This window comes from Carica papaya, chromosome 5 (assembly GCF_054855325.1).
Source record: "Carica papaya isolate Zhongbai chromosome 5, ASM5485532v1, whole genome shotgun sequence".
Classification (NCBI taxonomy): Eukaryota; Viridiplantae; Streptophyta; class Magnoliopsida; order Brassicales; family Caricaceae; genus Carica; species Carica papaya.
In genome coordinates, this window is record NC_142313.1 from 10,376,907 (window position 1) to 10,395,527 (window position 18,621).

Below are 18,621 nucleotides of genomic sequence, written 5' to 3' on the forward strand. Positions count from 1 at the left end.
TATCTAGTAAGGCTACCATTCATTAATTCATATGACCAAACAATTTTTTATTTGCATATTAATTACCAATTTCACAGATCAACCGTAAATCACGCAAGACAAGTAATATATATATCAAGGAAGCACAATTGAATTATTTAACCATTTTAGTATATCATCATGTATTTAAAGCTGTAAATTCAACAATAAGTTATACAGGACAACAATTAAATGACTAACTGATTTTGGCTCTATTAGTAACCTGTAATTATTCTCAAGGTTTTCTAAATTACACAAAATACCATATTACCGATTATTAAGCTTCAATTCTATAACAAGGAATAAGGTGAGAGATTTTTACCCGAATCAGTATTTGAAACACAAAACTTTCTACTGCGCCTACTGGCAATCTTTGTGTTTCTTGAATTTTATTGCAGAGATTAAAACACATTTCACGCACCTAAAAATACCCCAAAAAATCTAAAATTAATGTTAAATACCTTTTTCGGCCAATTTTGAAATTTCGGCACGGTGGCACTGCCGTCCACAGAGGTAATTTACCTCAACCTGACCGTTTTTGGCTAGTTTTGGCCAGTTTCGGCCGATTTTATACTCATTCTTGCGAGAAAATATGTTAGGGGGTCTCGATTGGTCGAAAAAAGTCAAAAAACAAAAATCTACCGGCGGCGAAATTTTCTGGTGTAGCGGCTCCACCGGCTCACCTTCGTGGTTAGGCATTTTTTTTTTGTCAAACTGTAGAAAACAGAACGGTGAACACAATGGTAGAAAAATCGTACAAAACAGAAAACGAAAAGGGGCTCATCAGAGGCGGTTTCAAATTTTGCCTACGGTGGTGCCGCGGTGTTTTGCCCATAGTTTTCGGCTCATTCACCATTCCTTTTGCTCTGATTTGGCTATAAAGGTGCTCAAAATTAAATTCTAAGCGGATAAGAGAAATTTTACATTTTTTGACGGTCGGAGGTGGCTCCAGCGCGACGACAAGCAGCAGTTGGCTCCCTTCTCTAGCGACTGGTTCTTTTTCTCCGCGGGAGGCTGGGGGCTAAGGTTTGTATTCGGTGTGATGCGAGATATTTATACCTGTCTCGCTTAAATCGGGATCGTTTATCGCGTTTGATCTCAATCGTCCAATCGCATTTAAAGATAAATAAATATAGACCGTTCATCATAATTTGATCTCGACCGTTCGATCTCATTTAAAAAGAGAACAAATCTAGGTCGTTCATTGCATTTAATTGCAACCGTCCAATTGCACCTGAGGAGGGAATGGATCCAGACCATCCACGCGCGTGGGAATGCTTCCAGGCCGTCCTATCGCGGGCACGCAGATTGCCAGCGTGGCATCAAGTTAGTGTGCCTTACCACGCGGCGCGCTTTGATTCGTCGGAACTGCTGACTCGGCGATCCTACGTTGTACAATTTTTTTTAATTATGTTTTGACCCATAGTTTCTGATTTTTCTTTCAAAAACACCATCCGAACCCAAATTTTCACCCATTTTCTCAAAACTGTTTTCAATTTCATCCTCAACCTATTTTTTTTCCTAATTTCACAATAAATAAAAATTTATTAATTTTAAAATTAATTTTAAAATTATATTTTTAAATATTTTTTAAAATTTTAAAATTAATCTCAAGCCAAATTTCAGGCCCGGGTATTACACAACTAGTAAATATAATACCTAAACATGTAACATCCCAAACTCGATATGAGGTGCAATTTCTATTCATATCATTTTCATGCAATGGGCCCACAAAATATACATACGCATAGTTCAAATTTTTATCATACAATCTAACATCCCATATGATATATATGATAGTTATATAGAAAACATGAGATCAAAATTTAGACTTTAACAAAACAAAACGAAAATTTCTTGAATATGCACAAAATATACATGAATAGGAACCATTTCACAGGTTCTACTCATCTAACAGCGGTTCTGCCTTTTCTTTCTCCTCTGAAAAATATCAAGATGAAATTTAATAAATTTTTTTAACTCAGTAAATATTTTCATTCTTTCAACCTAGATAAGATTTCATGCAAAAAATATAATATGAGAAAATACAGTAGGAATATTTCAATGCACAATTTATTTATTATTTTTACCATTTTCACATGTTTCTGATCGGATTTCTTAATTTCACTCGAATATCATTTACAACCTCAACGTATAACCACATACTCTCAAAAGAACATATATACACTCGAATATCAATCATAACCTCAAAATATAACCACATACACATGAAAGATCATATATATACTCGAAAAGTCATTTCTAAGGTTTCATCAAGCGATGCCATTTATGTAATCATCGAAGAGAGGTGAAATAGATCCCTCCATCGCATGGATAATACACACACAAAAAATCTCACAATAGCCACAATAATTACATTTGCTAGGTGACTCACACTCACAAACACCTATCCATGTATGAACTAGGTTTCAAACTCTATCCATGTGCAGGTTCACCATGTCCGCTGAACTTCAGTCACACACACACACCTCCCTCCTCGATTCAGACTAAACGAGAAGGTATTTAAGGTCCATACCTTATTTACTCACATCATCTCATTTCCAAATTTTTATTTACTTCCCTCTCATTCTAATTTCCTCTTAATTTTTATTTAAATTGATTGTTTCACAACTATAATTATTTATTTTCTTATGTTATTTCATTTCTTTTCTCGATCTTTCACTTTATTGGTGATTCTTTTTAATTTAAGTTTTATTTCTTATCACAGTTCAAATATTCCTTGGTTCACTTGCACTTTTTATGGCATCGAAAGACATCTTACTAGTACACCTTTAGATTAGATCCCACAGCCATCGCTGCAGTGTACTAAATTGAGATTAAAGAAAAAAAAAGAAGTCTATGCTGGTCTTCAAAAAACATATAGTTATATGAATAGAGAAAAATCAGAAAGCAGTAGTTGCATAGTCATTCAGACTGAGCTCCGGAAGTTCGGCACAACAAGAAAAATTAGCTACACCATGAACATCCACGGTAGGTAGCCTGTAATAAGTACCTGCTTTATTTCATCACCATCATCTCTATTCTAGAGAATCTCTGAGATTCATTACTAAATCAAGCATCTCAAGATGCTTGATTTGTCAATTATTTCAAATAGTTCTTATCTATTTCAGGTTACCATCAAGTAAAAATAAGAACAGAAGACATCCCTAAAACGGCATTTCAAACCAGGTACGGATACTATGAGTTCCTGGTCATGCCATTTGGGCTAACTAACGCCCCGTCCATCTTTATGGATATGATGAACAGGGTCTTCAGAGAATTCTTGGATCAATTTGTTATTGTGTTCATCGATGACATCTTGGTCTACTCAAAAAGCAGAGAATAGCATGCTCACCATCTAGCCCAAGTATTGCAGGTCCTCAGAAAAAAAAAGCTATATGCAAATTTGAGTAAGTGTGGATTCTGGCTTGAGTAGACTGCCTTCTTAGAACATATCATATCGAAGGAAGGAGTATCAGTGAATCCCGAAAAGGTTGAAGGTACTTGGCTGGGAGAAGTTGACATCAGTTAAGAAAATCCGTAGCTTCCTGGGAATGGCAGGTTATTACCGCAGGTTCGTCGAAGGATTCTCTAGTCTATCGACTCCCCTAACCTGACTCACAAAGAAGAATGTTAAGTTTGAGTGGAATGAGGACTGTGAAAGAAGTTTTTAAAAATTAAAAGAGCGGCTGACCACTACACCCGTACTGGCTTTACCGAGTAGATAGGGGGAATATACAGTTTATAGTGATGCCTCCTATCTAGGCCCGGGTCGTGTCTTGATGCAGCATGGGAAGGTCACAGCCTATGGGTCCAGACAGTTAAAGAATCATGAGAAGAATTACTTCACCCATGACTTGAAACTTGCCGCAATCATACACGCCTTAAAAACCTTGCACCATTATTTATACGGAGAGACCTTTCAGATTTATACCGATCATAAGAGTTTGAAACACATATTCACTCAACATGCGTCAGAGAAGGTGGATGGAACTCCTTAAAGACTATGATTGTGATATCTTGTATCATCTAGGTAAGGGCAACGTGGTGGCAGATGCTCTCAGCAGGAAAAGTGCAGGTATCTTAGCCTCTTTGATGGTTTCAGAACGCAAGCAAATTAGGGCCACACAACAGGTTTGGCTTCAGGACCTGAAGAGAGTCACATGTTTGGGTCGTCTGATCGTCTAGCCCGAGTTAATATAGAGAATAAGGGAAGCCCAGTCAATCGAACCCGCTCTAGTAGCCCACAAGAATGATGCAGAACAGGGAGTGAGCTCAGAATTCTGAGTCTCTGCCGATGGGTTACTCCAGTTCCAAGATAGAGTGTGTGTCCCAGATGACAATGAGTTAAAGAGAGACATTATGACAGAGTCCCATAGCTCGAAGTTTGCCATGCATCCCAAAAGCACCAAAATGTACCAAAGCATGCGACCCCGGTTTTGGTGGAATGGGATGAAGAGGAACATAGCTGACTTTGTATCTAAATGCTTGGTATGTCAGCAGGTCAAGGCAGAGCATCAATGCCCAAGCGAGTTACTTCAGTCTTTACCGATCCCGGAGTGGAAGTGGGAACATATCACCATAGACTTCGTAACGGGATTGCCCAAGGCACATTCAGGACATGACGCCATCTGGGTAATTGTTGACCGGCTTACCAAGTCTTCCAACTTCCTAGCCATCAGGATGACCGATCCCTTGGACAAGTTGGCAATAATGTATATCTGAGAAATAGTCAGATTGCATGGAGTTCTAGTGACAGTGGTATCCGACAGGGACCCCAGGTTCACTTCTCGATTTTGGAGTAGCTTTCAGCAGACCATGGAAACAAAGCTGTCTCTCAGTACTGCCTTCCATCCTCAGATTGATGGACAATCAGAAAGGACAATTTGTACACTTGAGGATATGCTCCGAGCTTGTGTCCTTGACTCTGAGGGCCATTGGGACGACCATCTACTCTTGATAGAATTTTCCTACAACAACAGCTACCAAGTGAGCATTGGTATGGCTCTATATAAGGCGTTATATGGGCACCCATGCATATCGCCGATTTGTTGGGAAGAAGTGGGCGACAGAAAATTGTTCGGCCCGGAGTTGGTGGAGGAGTCCACGTCCAAAATAGTTAAAATCAGAAAGAACATTCAGACTGCTCAGAGTAGTCAGAAGAGTTATGCAGACACCCGGATAAGAGATTTAGCGTTTGAGAAAGGCGACCGGGTGTTCCTTAAGGTCACTCCTTTCAAGGGAATTAGTAGGTTCAGCAGGAGGGAAAAATTGAACACCCGATTTATTGGACCTTTTGAAGTCTTAGAAAGGATTGGTACTGCCACCTACAGACTGGAACTTCCTCCAGAGCTCTCCAAGGTCCACAATGTGTTTTATGTATCCATGTTACGCAAGTACAACTTGGACCCCTCTCATGTCTTGGCTCCAAGAAGACTTGTCCTATGAGGAAGTACCAATCGGTATCACGGAATGAAAGAGCAGAATACTCCGCAACCAGGAAATATCATTTGTAAAGGTCGTGTGGCAGAACCACACGCCAATAGAGGCTACCTAGGAGCTAGAATCAGACTTTAGAGCTCAGTATCCCCATTTGTTCGACCAAGAGTAAGAGACGAATTTGGGGGACCAAATTTCTTTAAGGGGGGGAGAGTTGTAACACCCAAATTTTTATTTTTATTATTATTGAAATTATTTTGATTTTATTTTATTTTAATAATTAATTTATTAGATAATAATTATATGGTTTTAATTTAATTTAATTTAATTAAATAGAAATAAAAATAATAATAATGATAAAAAGGGGTAAAATTATTTTTTGTATTTAATTGAAAATGATTTTGGGAAAAAGGGGTGAAAATTTAGATTTTAGGGGTGTTTTTGAAAAAAAAATAAAAAACCAGGGGTTAAAACGCAATTTAAAAAAATTGTACCATGTCACCAGCCACGTCAGCAGCCCCGGCAACCAGGACACGCCACGTGGCAGGGATGCTAATGCGGGAGGCCATGCGGGATGGAGCCACGTGGGCGATCCGCGTGCACCCGATCGGACGGCCCAGATCCGTACCCGCGCGCACGGACAGCCCAGATGAAAAGCGCGTGCGGACGGTCCAGATTGAATCATGCACGGACGGCCTAGATCGCATCGTGATGGACGGTGCAGATTTATTTTCAATTTAATCGCGATTGGACGACACAGATTAAAACGTGATGGACGGCTCAAATTAAAAGGGGAAGGTTATAAATAACCTCATCCACACCCAACCCCAAACCTTAGCCGCTAGATCCCTCGCCGGAAAGACAACCCAGCCACCGGAGGAACCGACCGCTACCACCCGCCGCCGCACCGGAGCACCTTCCGGCCACAAAACGAGGTAAAATTTCTCCCATTGGCTCGATTTTAGATGCTGAACCCACCTGTGGCCAAATCGGAGCCAAACCATCGGCTAATTGGTCCAAAAACACCGCCAAAGCCCAGCGGTGCCGCCGCAGGTTTCTTCAATTTTTGCCTCCGATGAGGCCCTTCCCGATTCCCGTTCGATGTAATTTTTACACCAGTATGACCACTGTCATTTCCTCTACAGGTTGACCGGAGCAAAACACCAAATCGCGACTTGCGCTGGAGAAGCTGCCGCACCCGAGAGCTCCGCCACCGGTAAGTCTCAGTTTTTTGGATTTTTTTTGGCCAACCGAGGGCCCTTGGGGTGTTTTATCATAGGAACAAATGCAAGTTTTGTCTAATTCAGCCAAAAAGGGCTAGAAACGGCCAACCCGAGGCGGATCGCTGCCGTGGGCGGCAGCGTCGTCACTGGAGCACGGCAGAGCCGCCGTGCTGGAATTCCAAAATTGGCCGAATAGGCCCTGGGTCTGATTTGGGGTTTTTGGGGACATGTGCAGGTACCGGAAGTATGTTTTAGTTTCTGGAGAAAAATTCAGTGAATCTAGGGACTGCCCGTAGCAGTGAGAACCCGATTTTAGACTCCGAAACAAGTAAGGATCTCTCACCCTATTTCCTATCACGGCATTAAAGCTTAATAAATGATAAAACGGTATTTTATGAATTAATAGATATGTATAATTAATTAAGATTGCTAATGGGGCCCGAACCTGATGTATTTGTCAATCTATTCCTGTTTGATATATTTTACAGTCTAAATGCAATATAGTATTTGATTGTTTATTCTGTGGTTTCGTATGCATAAATCACTGCTTACTTTATTTCAGCATGATTTCGTGAATTTAACAATATGCTTGCCTTGTTGGGTGCTCGTTAATTATTTAAGTATTCATGTTTATGTGAAAAATAGAAAACTAAGAAAAAAGTAGAAAAGGGTATGTGAATTTATAAATGGATATGTCGACAGCTTCACTAGATATCCTGGGAGATGGTGGACAGACCGGGTCCATAGGAAACCCTACCGGGAACGTGGTCTCTCATATCAGACGGGATATGGAGACTTTAAATGTTTTGGCGCTCATACCAAACGAGGTATGGGGACGGTCTGCTTCACCCTTATACCGGATGGGGTATTGAGGTTTATGGTTTTGGCACTCATACTAAACAGGGTATGAGGATGGCCCTGGAATTAAGGTGAATGGTTTACGTGTAGCGGGGACTCCTATGGATCCTCAGGGATACTAGTAGGCTGATAAAAGAGGAAATTTGTTGCCTGATGATTGAAATACAAAAGTATGATATGTGTTATGTTACAGAGTGTGCATGATCTTATGATGTTTATTAGAGATGTATCATTATGTATATAATAATCATAAAACATAATGATGCAAGTTATGAAGCTAAGGCTTTAGAGGTTTTAAGTTTTGTTTTTTCTTTAATATTAAATAAAACTAAAGTTCTTAGCTTCCTTAAGTTATTGGTGAATTAAAGCAATAAGTGTGGAGAAGGATTTAATCTAGATAAAAACTAACCACATAACAATAGTGTTTGGGAGCGATAAGAACTTAATTCAGAATTAGGAGACGATATGGATAGAATCTGCAACATATACCACGAGGAGATAGTCCTTTGGTTCTTCTTTTAATTTCTTTGATTGTCATACTGCTTTTTTTTCTATTGGTAAGAATCATAATTGTGGAAATAAAGTTAAATTTTTAATTCCTCTTGCATTCTATAATTTAACGTAGATAGACCAAACATTGAAATTAATTTGTAAATGAAATTTTTTAAAAAAAAAATATGTGTGAAATAGTTTTATTAACATAGACAAACTCATTATAACTCTAAATCGTAAATGTCAATTTCAAAATATAAACTTCTATTGGCATTATTTAAGAATCATCAAAATAAAGCTCCCAACCATAAATAAATGATTAAGGACCACCACGGTTATGCTCAAATCACTTTCACATTTGTTTTTATGCTGAAAAACAAAACATTAAGCACATCTTTAATCCTAAAACACAAAACCCATAGTTCAAGTGCTTAAATGCACTTTTTCGATCACATAACCCAATATGCTCAAATATTTTTTACTTTTTGCATATTACCTAAGAGGACATAAAATTTTATCGCATTCAAAATAAAGTGGACAAATAAATTCAATTACAACTAAAGACGAATTTAAGATACTCAAATGTATTTAGAATAAACTTGTTTTAACATAGGTTTGTTGACGATAAATTCTTTTATAGTGAATGAAAATGTGATAAGTAGCCACAATTTAGTGAGACAAGGGGCAATTAGGCACCAGAAAATGTCACTAGAAGAAGAGTGCGAATGAGAGACAAGGTGGTTTAGAGAAGTAGTACCAACAAGTGGAGAGACTAGGGTGCACCCAATAACAAAAAAGGAGATGAAGCCACCAATAAATGAGAGAGTACAAGGAAAGAATACAATAAACGAGTATGCCATTAAACCAGAAGAAAAGTGTAATGAAGGTGATAAAGGATTTAATGAATTTTGGGGATTTAGGATAAAAATGGTAGAAATGGTTTAGTTTTTTTTTTTCTTTTATTACGTAGACCAATCAACTTATTCATAAGAAGTTAAATCTTGCCATGTCTCTTGATGTGGATGATGACTCACTCAAAATGTTCTATATGACCAACTTGAGTTCACGTGACATCTCCACTAATATTGTTAATCGTTTGTAATTAAAATATTTTTTTAAAAGTACAAGGACTAAAATAACAAAAAAAAAACATAAATTAATTTGAATATTTTAAAGTAGTACAATAACGAAATTGTTTTTTTGGTCAATCATTTATTATATATGTTTTGTTCATAAATAAATAAAAAAACTATTTCTTATTCACTTCCTGCAAGTAAATTTCTTATTCTATTTAGTACAATTGTAAATTGTTATGTTATCAAGTATACACCAAAACCTTCAGAATCTCTATGATACACTCTTCCCATGAAGTGAATTTTAAAAATTTATTCACTTGAGATCAATATTCATATGTATAAATATTTCATTTATTATAGTTGTAATACTCGGGTCCAAAATTTAGCTAAGGATTAATTTTTTAAATAATAATAATAATAAAAATAAAAATAAAATATATTTAAATATAATTTTTAAATTTTTAAATTTTTGTTTAATGCAAAAATTAGGAAAAAATAGGTGGAGGATAAAATTAAAAATAATTTTAGAAAAAAGGAGTAAAAATTTGGGTTCAGATGATATTTTTGAAGGAAAAATCGGAAACTGTAGGTCAAAACGTAATTTAAAAAAATGTGTCACGTACGACCACCCAATTAGCAGCCCTGACGAATCGGAGCCCGCCGCGTGGCAAGGTACGTTGACTCGGTGCCACGCGGGAGGCCACGCTGGTAATTCGTGCTCCCGCGATCGGACGGTACGGATTTGTGCCCGCGCACGTGTACAATCAGGATCCATTCCCTCCTCAGGCGCGATCGGACGATCGCAATTAAACGCGATGAACGGTCCAGATTTGTTCCCTCTTTAAACTCGATCATACGGTCCAGATCAAATTCCGATGAACAGTTCAGATTTATTTTCTCTTTAAATACGATCGGACGGTCGAGATCAAATGCGATAAACAGACCAAATTAAAGGGAGACAAATATAAATGTCTTACTTCACACCGAACCGTAACCCTAGTCGCCAGTCCCCCGCTGGAGAAGAAGAACCAGTCGCCGAAGAATGGAGTCGACCGCCACCTGCTGCCGCGACGAAGCCACATCCGACCACCAAAAAAGGTAAAAAATTTCTCATTCGCTCAAAATTTGATTTTGAACACCCCCATGGCTAAATCGGAGCAAAAGGACTGACGAATGAGCTAAAAACTGTAGGTAAAGTCCGGTACCGCCACCGCGAGAAAAAATAAAAAATCGCATCCGATGAGCCCCTTCTCGGTTCCCGTTTCGTGCGATTTTTCCGCAATTGTAATCATCATTCTGTTTTCTATAAGTTGATCGAAGAAAAATGCCCAACTGCGAAGGTGAGCCGGCAGAACCACCGCAACGAAAAATTTCGCTACCGGTGAATTTTTGTTTTTTGACTTTTTTCGGCCAACCGAGGCCCCCCGAAATTGGCCAAAACTTGCCAAAAACGACAAGTCCAAGGTAAACCACTGCCGTGGACAGTGGTGCCGCCGTGCAAAAATTTCAAAATTGGCCGGAAAAGATTTTTAACACTGATTTTGGATTTTTTGGGGTATTTCTAGATACTTGAAGCGTATTTTAATCTCTGAAGGAAAATTTAGGGAATCGGGGATCGCTAGTAGGCGGAGTTAAAAGTTTAGTATTTTGGACACCGATTCGAGTAAGAATCCCTCACTTTATTCCCTGTTATGGAATTGAATTTAATTATAAATAATATGGTATTGTGCGTAATTTAGAAAACTTCGATAATTAATTACAGGTTACTAATGGAGCTGGAACTAGTTATTTTTACTGTTTGTCCTATTCTAACTTATTGATTAATTTTACAGTTTTAAATGCATAATAATACACTGGAGTTGGTAAGATGATTTAGTTTTATTTCCTTGATGCATGTATTGCTTGTTTTGCGTGATTTACAATTAAATTGTGAAATTAGAAATTAAATGTAAAAGAAAAATTACTTGATTAAGTGAATGAATGAATTATAACATTACTGGATATCCTGAGAAATGGTGGATGGACCCGGTACACAGAGAACCCTATTGTGAACGTTGTCTCATACCAAACGGGGTATCGAAAATTGGTATTTTGACGCTCGTACCGAATGGGGTATGAGGACGACCCGTTTCACCCTCATACCAGACGGGGTATTGAGGGATGATATTTTTGGCGCTCATACCAGATGGGGTATGGGGATGGCCAGTTAGTTGATAATGTTGAATAAAGGTTTACGCGTAATTAGGACATCCCTATGGACCCCAATGGATACCAGTAGGCAGATAAAAATGAAAAGTTGTTGTTCTGCCTAATTGAAAATGAGATTATGATGTTGTTTGTGTTATTGCCTCTATAGGTTGGTTTTGAAATTTTCACTACGGTAAGTATGTAATAAATGATTTTGTTTATGATAAATGAATTTACTTAAATTAAGAGCTCTATTAGTTATTTTTATAATATTTACCAACCTTCTTTTCTATATCGGTGAGTAGTGTGAAATTTTTTATGAAATACAGGTACAGATAGATGAGGAGAGGGGTCTGACCCCCATTAAACTGAGCAATCTGGGAGGGTTCAATTCGAGAGGATGTGAATCGACTATTTGAAATGTTGGAGAGACTTATTGTTGCCCAATAAGCTCGGTAGAAAAGGAAGGAGCTACCTAACCCTCCCCCGCTGCCACAGGTTGAGCCACACCTGTAGCGGGAGGATCCTGGCCATCCTGATATGACCATGCTCCTCCACAATACCATCCAACACCACCACAGCATGGTCCGGTGCCCCAACTGCATCACCTGGCACCACCATAGTATAGCCCGGTGCCCTAACCGCATCACCCGGCACCACTACAATACAATCTGGTGCCTCCACCGTATCATCTAGTACCACCATTGGGCCATGCAGTCCATCCCCAACACAATCCAATCCCTCTTCCACAGGACCTAGTTCCTCCCATTATGGACGTAGGCTACATTGAGAGGTATAAAAGACTAAACCCATCAACGTTTGCAGGGGTATCCTCATTTGAAGAGGCCTACTACTTGTTGGCTGATACAGAGAAGGCCTTCACGACTCTTGGGGTGATTTCCGAACATATAGTCATATTTGCCATCTACATACTAGTGGGAGAAGTAGGCCACTGGTGGCAACTCAAGCAGGTCACCCTGCCCATTCTAGTCACTTGGGAACAATTCTTGATGGCCTTCAATACAAAGTACCTCCCAGAGCATCTCCGACATCTGAAAGAAATAGAGTTTGCACACCTGGTCCAGGATGATATGACTGTATCATAATATGCCCGAAAGTTCCTAAAGTTGGATCGGTATTCCCCTAAGAGCATAATGGATGAAGGCAGAAATGTAAGAAAGTTTGAGTGGGGTCTTCGTCCTGAGATTAGACAGCAGCTGTATGTGTTCGAACTCAGTACTTACTCGACCATTCTGGTCAAGGCATAGCTAGTGGAGAGGAACTTTCGCATTTTTTTTCAAGTAATAGGGAACCTCAGGCCCTTAGTTTCACACCGCAGACCAGTACCTACTACACCTGTTCAGCAGAATAAGAGACCTAGACCAATGACTCAGGCTCCTCCTCAGATTCTGACAATAAGACACGGTAGGAATTGCCAATACTGTGGCAAGGATCATGGGGACCGACCCTGCTATCACCTCAACAATACTTGTTGTATATGTGGGAGTGTCCAACATTACGCGAGAGAGTGCTCGAGAAATCAAAACCAGGCAGACCTCCTATCTAGGGCAGGACTTACAAACTCACTCAACAAGATGTAGAAGCCAACCCAACGTGATACAGGATACGTACACTATCTGTAATCATTTTGTGCATATTTTGATTGATACTGGTGCCTCATATTTATTTTTTTCACATGCTTTTCCACCAAACTTGAGTGTACTATCTGAAAGACTTGATTTTGTATTTTTTGTGTTTACTCCTGGGAGTAGGAGACTACTGGAGGAGGTTATATATAAAATATGCATCATAGATATAGTAGAAAAAAAATTGAGTGTGAACCTAATAGAGATTGACATTAGGGACTTTGAAATAATCCTAGGAATGAACTAGATAACGACGTATCCCTCCACCGTAGACTGTGTTCATAAGAAACTTGTATTCAACTCTCCTAATGAAGAGTCATTTATAAATTAATAAAATTCTTTAAACATTATTCCCTCATGAAAATTTTTCCTATTATCAAATGTTTTAATTCGGCTATTTTCTCTAACTAGGCAAACCTAAAACAAAAATTTATATTCGAGAGATTTTAGTAGTCCGAGACTTCCCGAATGTGTTCTCGAATGAACTACCCGAACTGCCAGTAGATAGAGAAGTTGAATTCACCATAAATCTTCAGCCAGACACCCAGCCTATTTCAGTTGCCCCTTACTACATGAGTCGTGTTGAGATGGAGGAGCTGAGGAAACAGATCAATGAATTGCAAGATAGTGGATTCATTCGACAATGTGTCCTTTTCGGGTTCTGGAGTCATATTTGCGAAGAAGGACATGGGACTTTAAGGTTATGTATTGATTAGAGATGACTGAACCGGATCACGATTAAGAATAAGTACCCCCTCTCCAGGATCGATGACCTTTTTAATCAGTTGTAGGGTACCCAGATCTTCTCTAAAATAGACCTGCATTCATGTTACCATCAATAAAGATAAAGGCAGAAGACATTCCCAAAAAAGCTTTTCGAATCAGGTACGGATACTATGAGTTCCTGGTCATGCCATTTGGATGAACTAACGCACCAGCCATTTTCATGGATTTGATGAACAGGGTTTTCAGACAATTTCTGGATCAGTTTGTCATTGTATTTATCGATGACATCCTGATCTATTCAAAAAGCAGATGGGAACATGCTCACCATCTGACTCAGATTTTACAAGTTCTAGGAGAAAAGAAGTTGCATGCAAAGTTGAGTAAGTGTGGGTTCTGCCTCGAGCAGATTACTTTCCTAGGGCACATCATATTAAGGGATGGAGTGTCAGTGAATCCCGAAAAAGTTAAGGTAATGCTTTATTGGAAAAAATTAGTCTCAGTCAAGGAGATTCATAGTTTTCTGGGGATAACAGGTTATTATCACAGGTTCATGAAATGATTTTCTAGCCTATCTGCTCATTCGACTTGGCTCATAAAGAAGAACGACAAGTTTGAGTGGAACGACGACTGTGAAAGGAGTTTTTCAGAACTAAAGAAGCAGTTGACTATTGCACCTATGTTGGCCTTACTGAGCAGGACAGGTGGATATACAGTTTATAGTGACGCCTCCTACTTGAGGTTGGGTTGTGTTCTGATGCAGTATGGGAATGTCATAGACTATGGGTTCAGACAGTTGAAGAGTCATAAGAAAAATTATCCTACCCGTGACTTAGAACTCGCTGCGATTATCCACGCCTTGAAGACTTAGCACCATTACTTGTATGGGGAGACCTTTTAGATCTATATCGACCATAAGAGCTTAAAACACATATTTACTTAAAAGGATCTCAACATGCATAAGAGAAGATGGATAGAATTCTCAAGGACTACGATTGCAACATCTTGTATAACTCAGGCAAGGGCAACATGGTAACCGACGCACTTAGCAGAAAAAGTACAGGTATATTAGCTCACTTAATAGTTTTAGAATGTAGGGCAATAGGGGCCGCACAACAGGTACGACTCTAGGACCTGAAGAGAGTTACATGCTTAGCCTACCTAACTGTTCAACCTGAGTTGATCCAGAGAATAAAAGAAGTCCAATCCGCCGATTCCACCCTAGCAGCCCTCAAGAAAGATGTAGAACAGGGAGCAAATTTAGAATTTCGAGTCTCTGCCAATGAGTTGTTTAGATTTCAGGACAGGGTATGTGTTCCATGTGACAATGAGCTGAAAAGGGACATCATGACCAAGACTCATAACTCAAAGTTTATCATGCATCCTGAAATCATTAAGATATATCAAAGTATGCGACCTCGATTTTAGTGGAACGGGATGAAAAGAGATGTGGTCGACTTTGTTTCCAAGTGTTTGGTATGTCAGCAAGTCAAGGCAGAGCATCAACGCCCAGGCGGGCAACTTCAGCAATTACCAATTCTTGAGCGAAAGTAGGAACATATCACAATGGATTTCATGACAGGATTGCCTACGGCACGCTCGGAACATGATGTCATTTTGATAATTATTGACCGGCTCATCAAGTCTTCCCACTTCTTGGCCATCAAGATGACCAACCCCTTGGACAAGGTAGCAAGAATGTATATTCGGAAAATACTCAGGTTACATGGAGTGCCAGTGACAGTAGTGTCCAACACGGACCCTAGGTTCACTTCTCAATTCTAGTCTAGTTTTCAGCAAGTCATGGGAACGAAACTGTCCCTTAGTACTGCATTCTACCCTTAGATCGATGGACAATTAGAAAGAACAATCTGCACACTGTGGGATATGTTCCGAGCTTGTGTTCTTGACTTTGAGGGCCAATGGGATGATCATTTGCCCTTAATAGAGTTCTCTTACAATAACAACTACCAAGCTAGTATCAGTATGGCTTCGTACGAGGTGTTGTATTGCCATCCATGCAAATCACCGATCTATTAGGAAGAAGTGGGTGATAGAAAATTGTTCGATCCAGATTTTGTGAAGGAGACTACATCCAAAATAGTTAAGATCCGAAAGAACATCCAGATGGCTTAAAGTAGGCAGAAGAGTTATGCGGATACCTAGAGGAAGGATTTGGAATTTGAGAAAAGTGTCGGATGTTCCTCAAGATCACTCATTTCAAGAAAATTAGTAAGTTTGACAAGAGAAAAGAATTAAATCCCCAGTTTATTAGACCATTTGAAATCTTAGACAGAATTGGCACCGCTGCCTACAGACTGGCACTACCTCCAGAACTATCCAGGATCCATAATGTGTTTCATATGTCCATGCTATGCAAGTACAACCTAGACCTCTCTCACATCTTGGTCACGAGCCCCTTTCACTATAGGAGGATTTGTCCTATGAGGAGGTACCAGTGGGTATTGTGGACCGAAAGAGCAGAGTACTTCGCAATTAAAATTTTTTTTTCGTTAAAGTCCTATGACATAATCACACACAGAGAGAGGCCACATAGGAGATAGAATCAGACTTCAGAGCCCAATATCCCCAACTATTTGATTGAGTGAGAGAGAGACAAATTTGAGAGACCAAATTTCTTTTGGGGGAGAGTTGTAATATTCGGGTCTGAAATTTGACTTGGGATTAATTTAAAAATAAAAATAAATATATTTAAATATAATTTTTAAATTTTTATTTAATGTAAAAATTAAAGAAAAATAGGTAGATGATGAAATTGAAAATAATTTTAGAAAAAATGGGTAGAAATTTGGGTTCAGAGAGTATTTTTGAAAGAAAAATTGAAAACTATGTGTCAAAATATAATTTAAGAAAAATGTGCCACGTAGGACCGCCCAGTTAGTAGCTCCGATGAATTGAAGCACGTCGCGTGGCAAGACACGCTGACTTGGTGTAACGCGGGAGGCCACGCTGGCAATCCGCGTGCCTACGATCGAACAGTTTGGATCCGTTCCTTCGTTAAGAGCGATCGAACGATCACGATTAAACATGATGAACGGTTTAGATTCGTTTTCTCTTTAAATGCGATCGTACGATCTAAATCAAATCACGATGAATAGTCCGAATTTATTTATTCTTTAAACGCGATTAGATGGCCGAGATCAAACGCGATGAACGATTCAAATTAAAGGGAGACAAATATAAATACCTCACTTCATACTGAATCCTAACCCTAACCACCAATCTCTTGTCAAAGAAGAAGAACCAGTCGCCGGAGAAAGGAGCCGACCGCCACGCTGAAGCCACCTCCAACTGCCAAAAAAGGTAATAAAAAAAAATTTATTCGCTCGAAATTTGATTTTGAACACCCCCATGGCCAAATCAGAGCAAAATGATCGACGGATTAGCCGAAAACTGCGGGTAAAGCTCGACAGCGCGTCCCTGGGAAAAACTAAAAACCTCATACGATGAGTCCCTTCCTGATTTATGTTTTGTGTGATTTTTTTACCATTGTAATCACCATTCTGTTTTCTACAAGTTGACTGGAAAAAAAGGCTCAACCGCGAATGTGAGCCGGTAGAGCCGCCGCACCGAAAAGTTTCGCCACCGATGAGTTTTGTTTTGACTTTTTTCGGCTAATCAAGGCCCTTTAACGTATTTTCTCGTAGGGATGAATATAAAACCAGCCAAAATCGGCTAAAACTGGCCGAAAACGGCCAGTCATATGCAAACCACCACCGCAGGCGGTAGTGCTGTTGCTGGAGCACGGCGGTGCCGCTGTGCCAGAATTCTGAAATTGGCCAGAAAATGTTTTTAACACCGATTTTAGATTTTTTAAGGTCTTTCTAGGTACTTGAATCGTGTTTTAATCTTCGAAAGAAAATTTAGGGAACTAAGGAACCGCTAGTAAGTACAGTTGAAAGTTTAGTCTTTTGGATACCAATTCGAATAAGAATTCCTTACCTTATTTCCTGTTATGGAATTAAAGTTTAATTATAAATAATACGATATTGTGAGTAATTTAGAAAACTTCGATAATTAATTACAGGTTACTAATGGAGCCGAAATCAGTTATTTATTACTGTTTGTCCTGTTTTAACTGATTGATTGATTTTATAGTTTTAAATGTACAATAATACAGTGGAGTTGGTAAGATGATTCAATTGTATTTTCTTGATATATGTATTGATTGTTTTGCGTGATTTACAGTTAAATTGTGAAACTGAAAATTAAATATGAACAGAAAATTGCTTGATTAAGTGAATGAATGAATGATAGGCTTATTGGATATCATGCGAGATGGTGGACGGACCGGGTATATAGGGGACCCTACTGTGAACGTTGCCTCATACTGGACGGGGTATTGAAGATTGGTGTTTTGGTGCTCATACCAGACGGGGTATGGGGACGGCCTGTTTCACCCTTATACCGGACGAGATATTGAGAGATGATATTTTTGGCGCTCATACTGGACGGAATATGTGGACGGCCAGTTAGTTGACAATATTGAATAAGGGTTCACACATAGTGGGGACATTCCTATAGACCCCTATGGATACTAGTAAACAGATAAAAAAGAAAAGTTGTTGTTCTATCTAATTGAAAATGAGATTATGATGTTTTTATTATTACCTTTATAGGTCGGTTTTAGAAATCTTGCTACGGTAAGTATGTAATAAATGATTTTATTTATGTTAAATAAATTTATTTAAATTAAGAGCTCCATAAGTTATTTTTATAATTTTTACCAACCTTCATTTATGTATCGGTGAGTAGTGTGACATTCTTACTAGATAGTGTAGCTCACTCTTTTATTAACCGTTTCAGATCAAGAGAACCAAAATCTAGATTGCGATCCATAAGAGGGTTGCGAATAGGATGCCCAGTTATTTATCTTCTATTTATTTTTTTGATTTTTCGTTTGTTCTTTTAGAAGGATCATTTCTGTAACTCTATTGG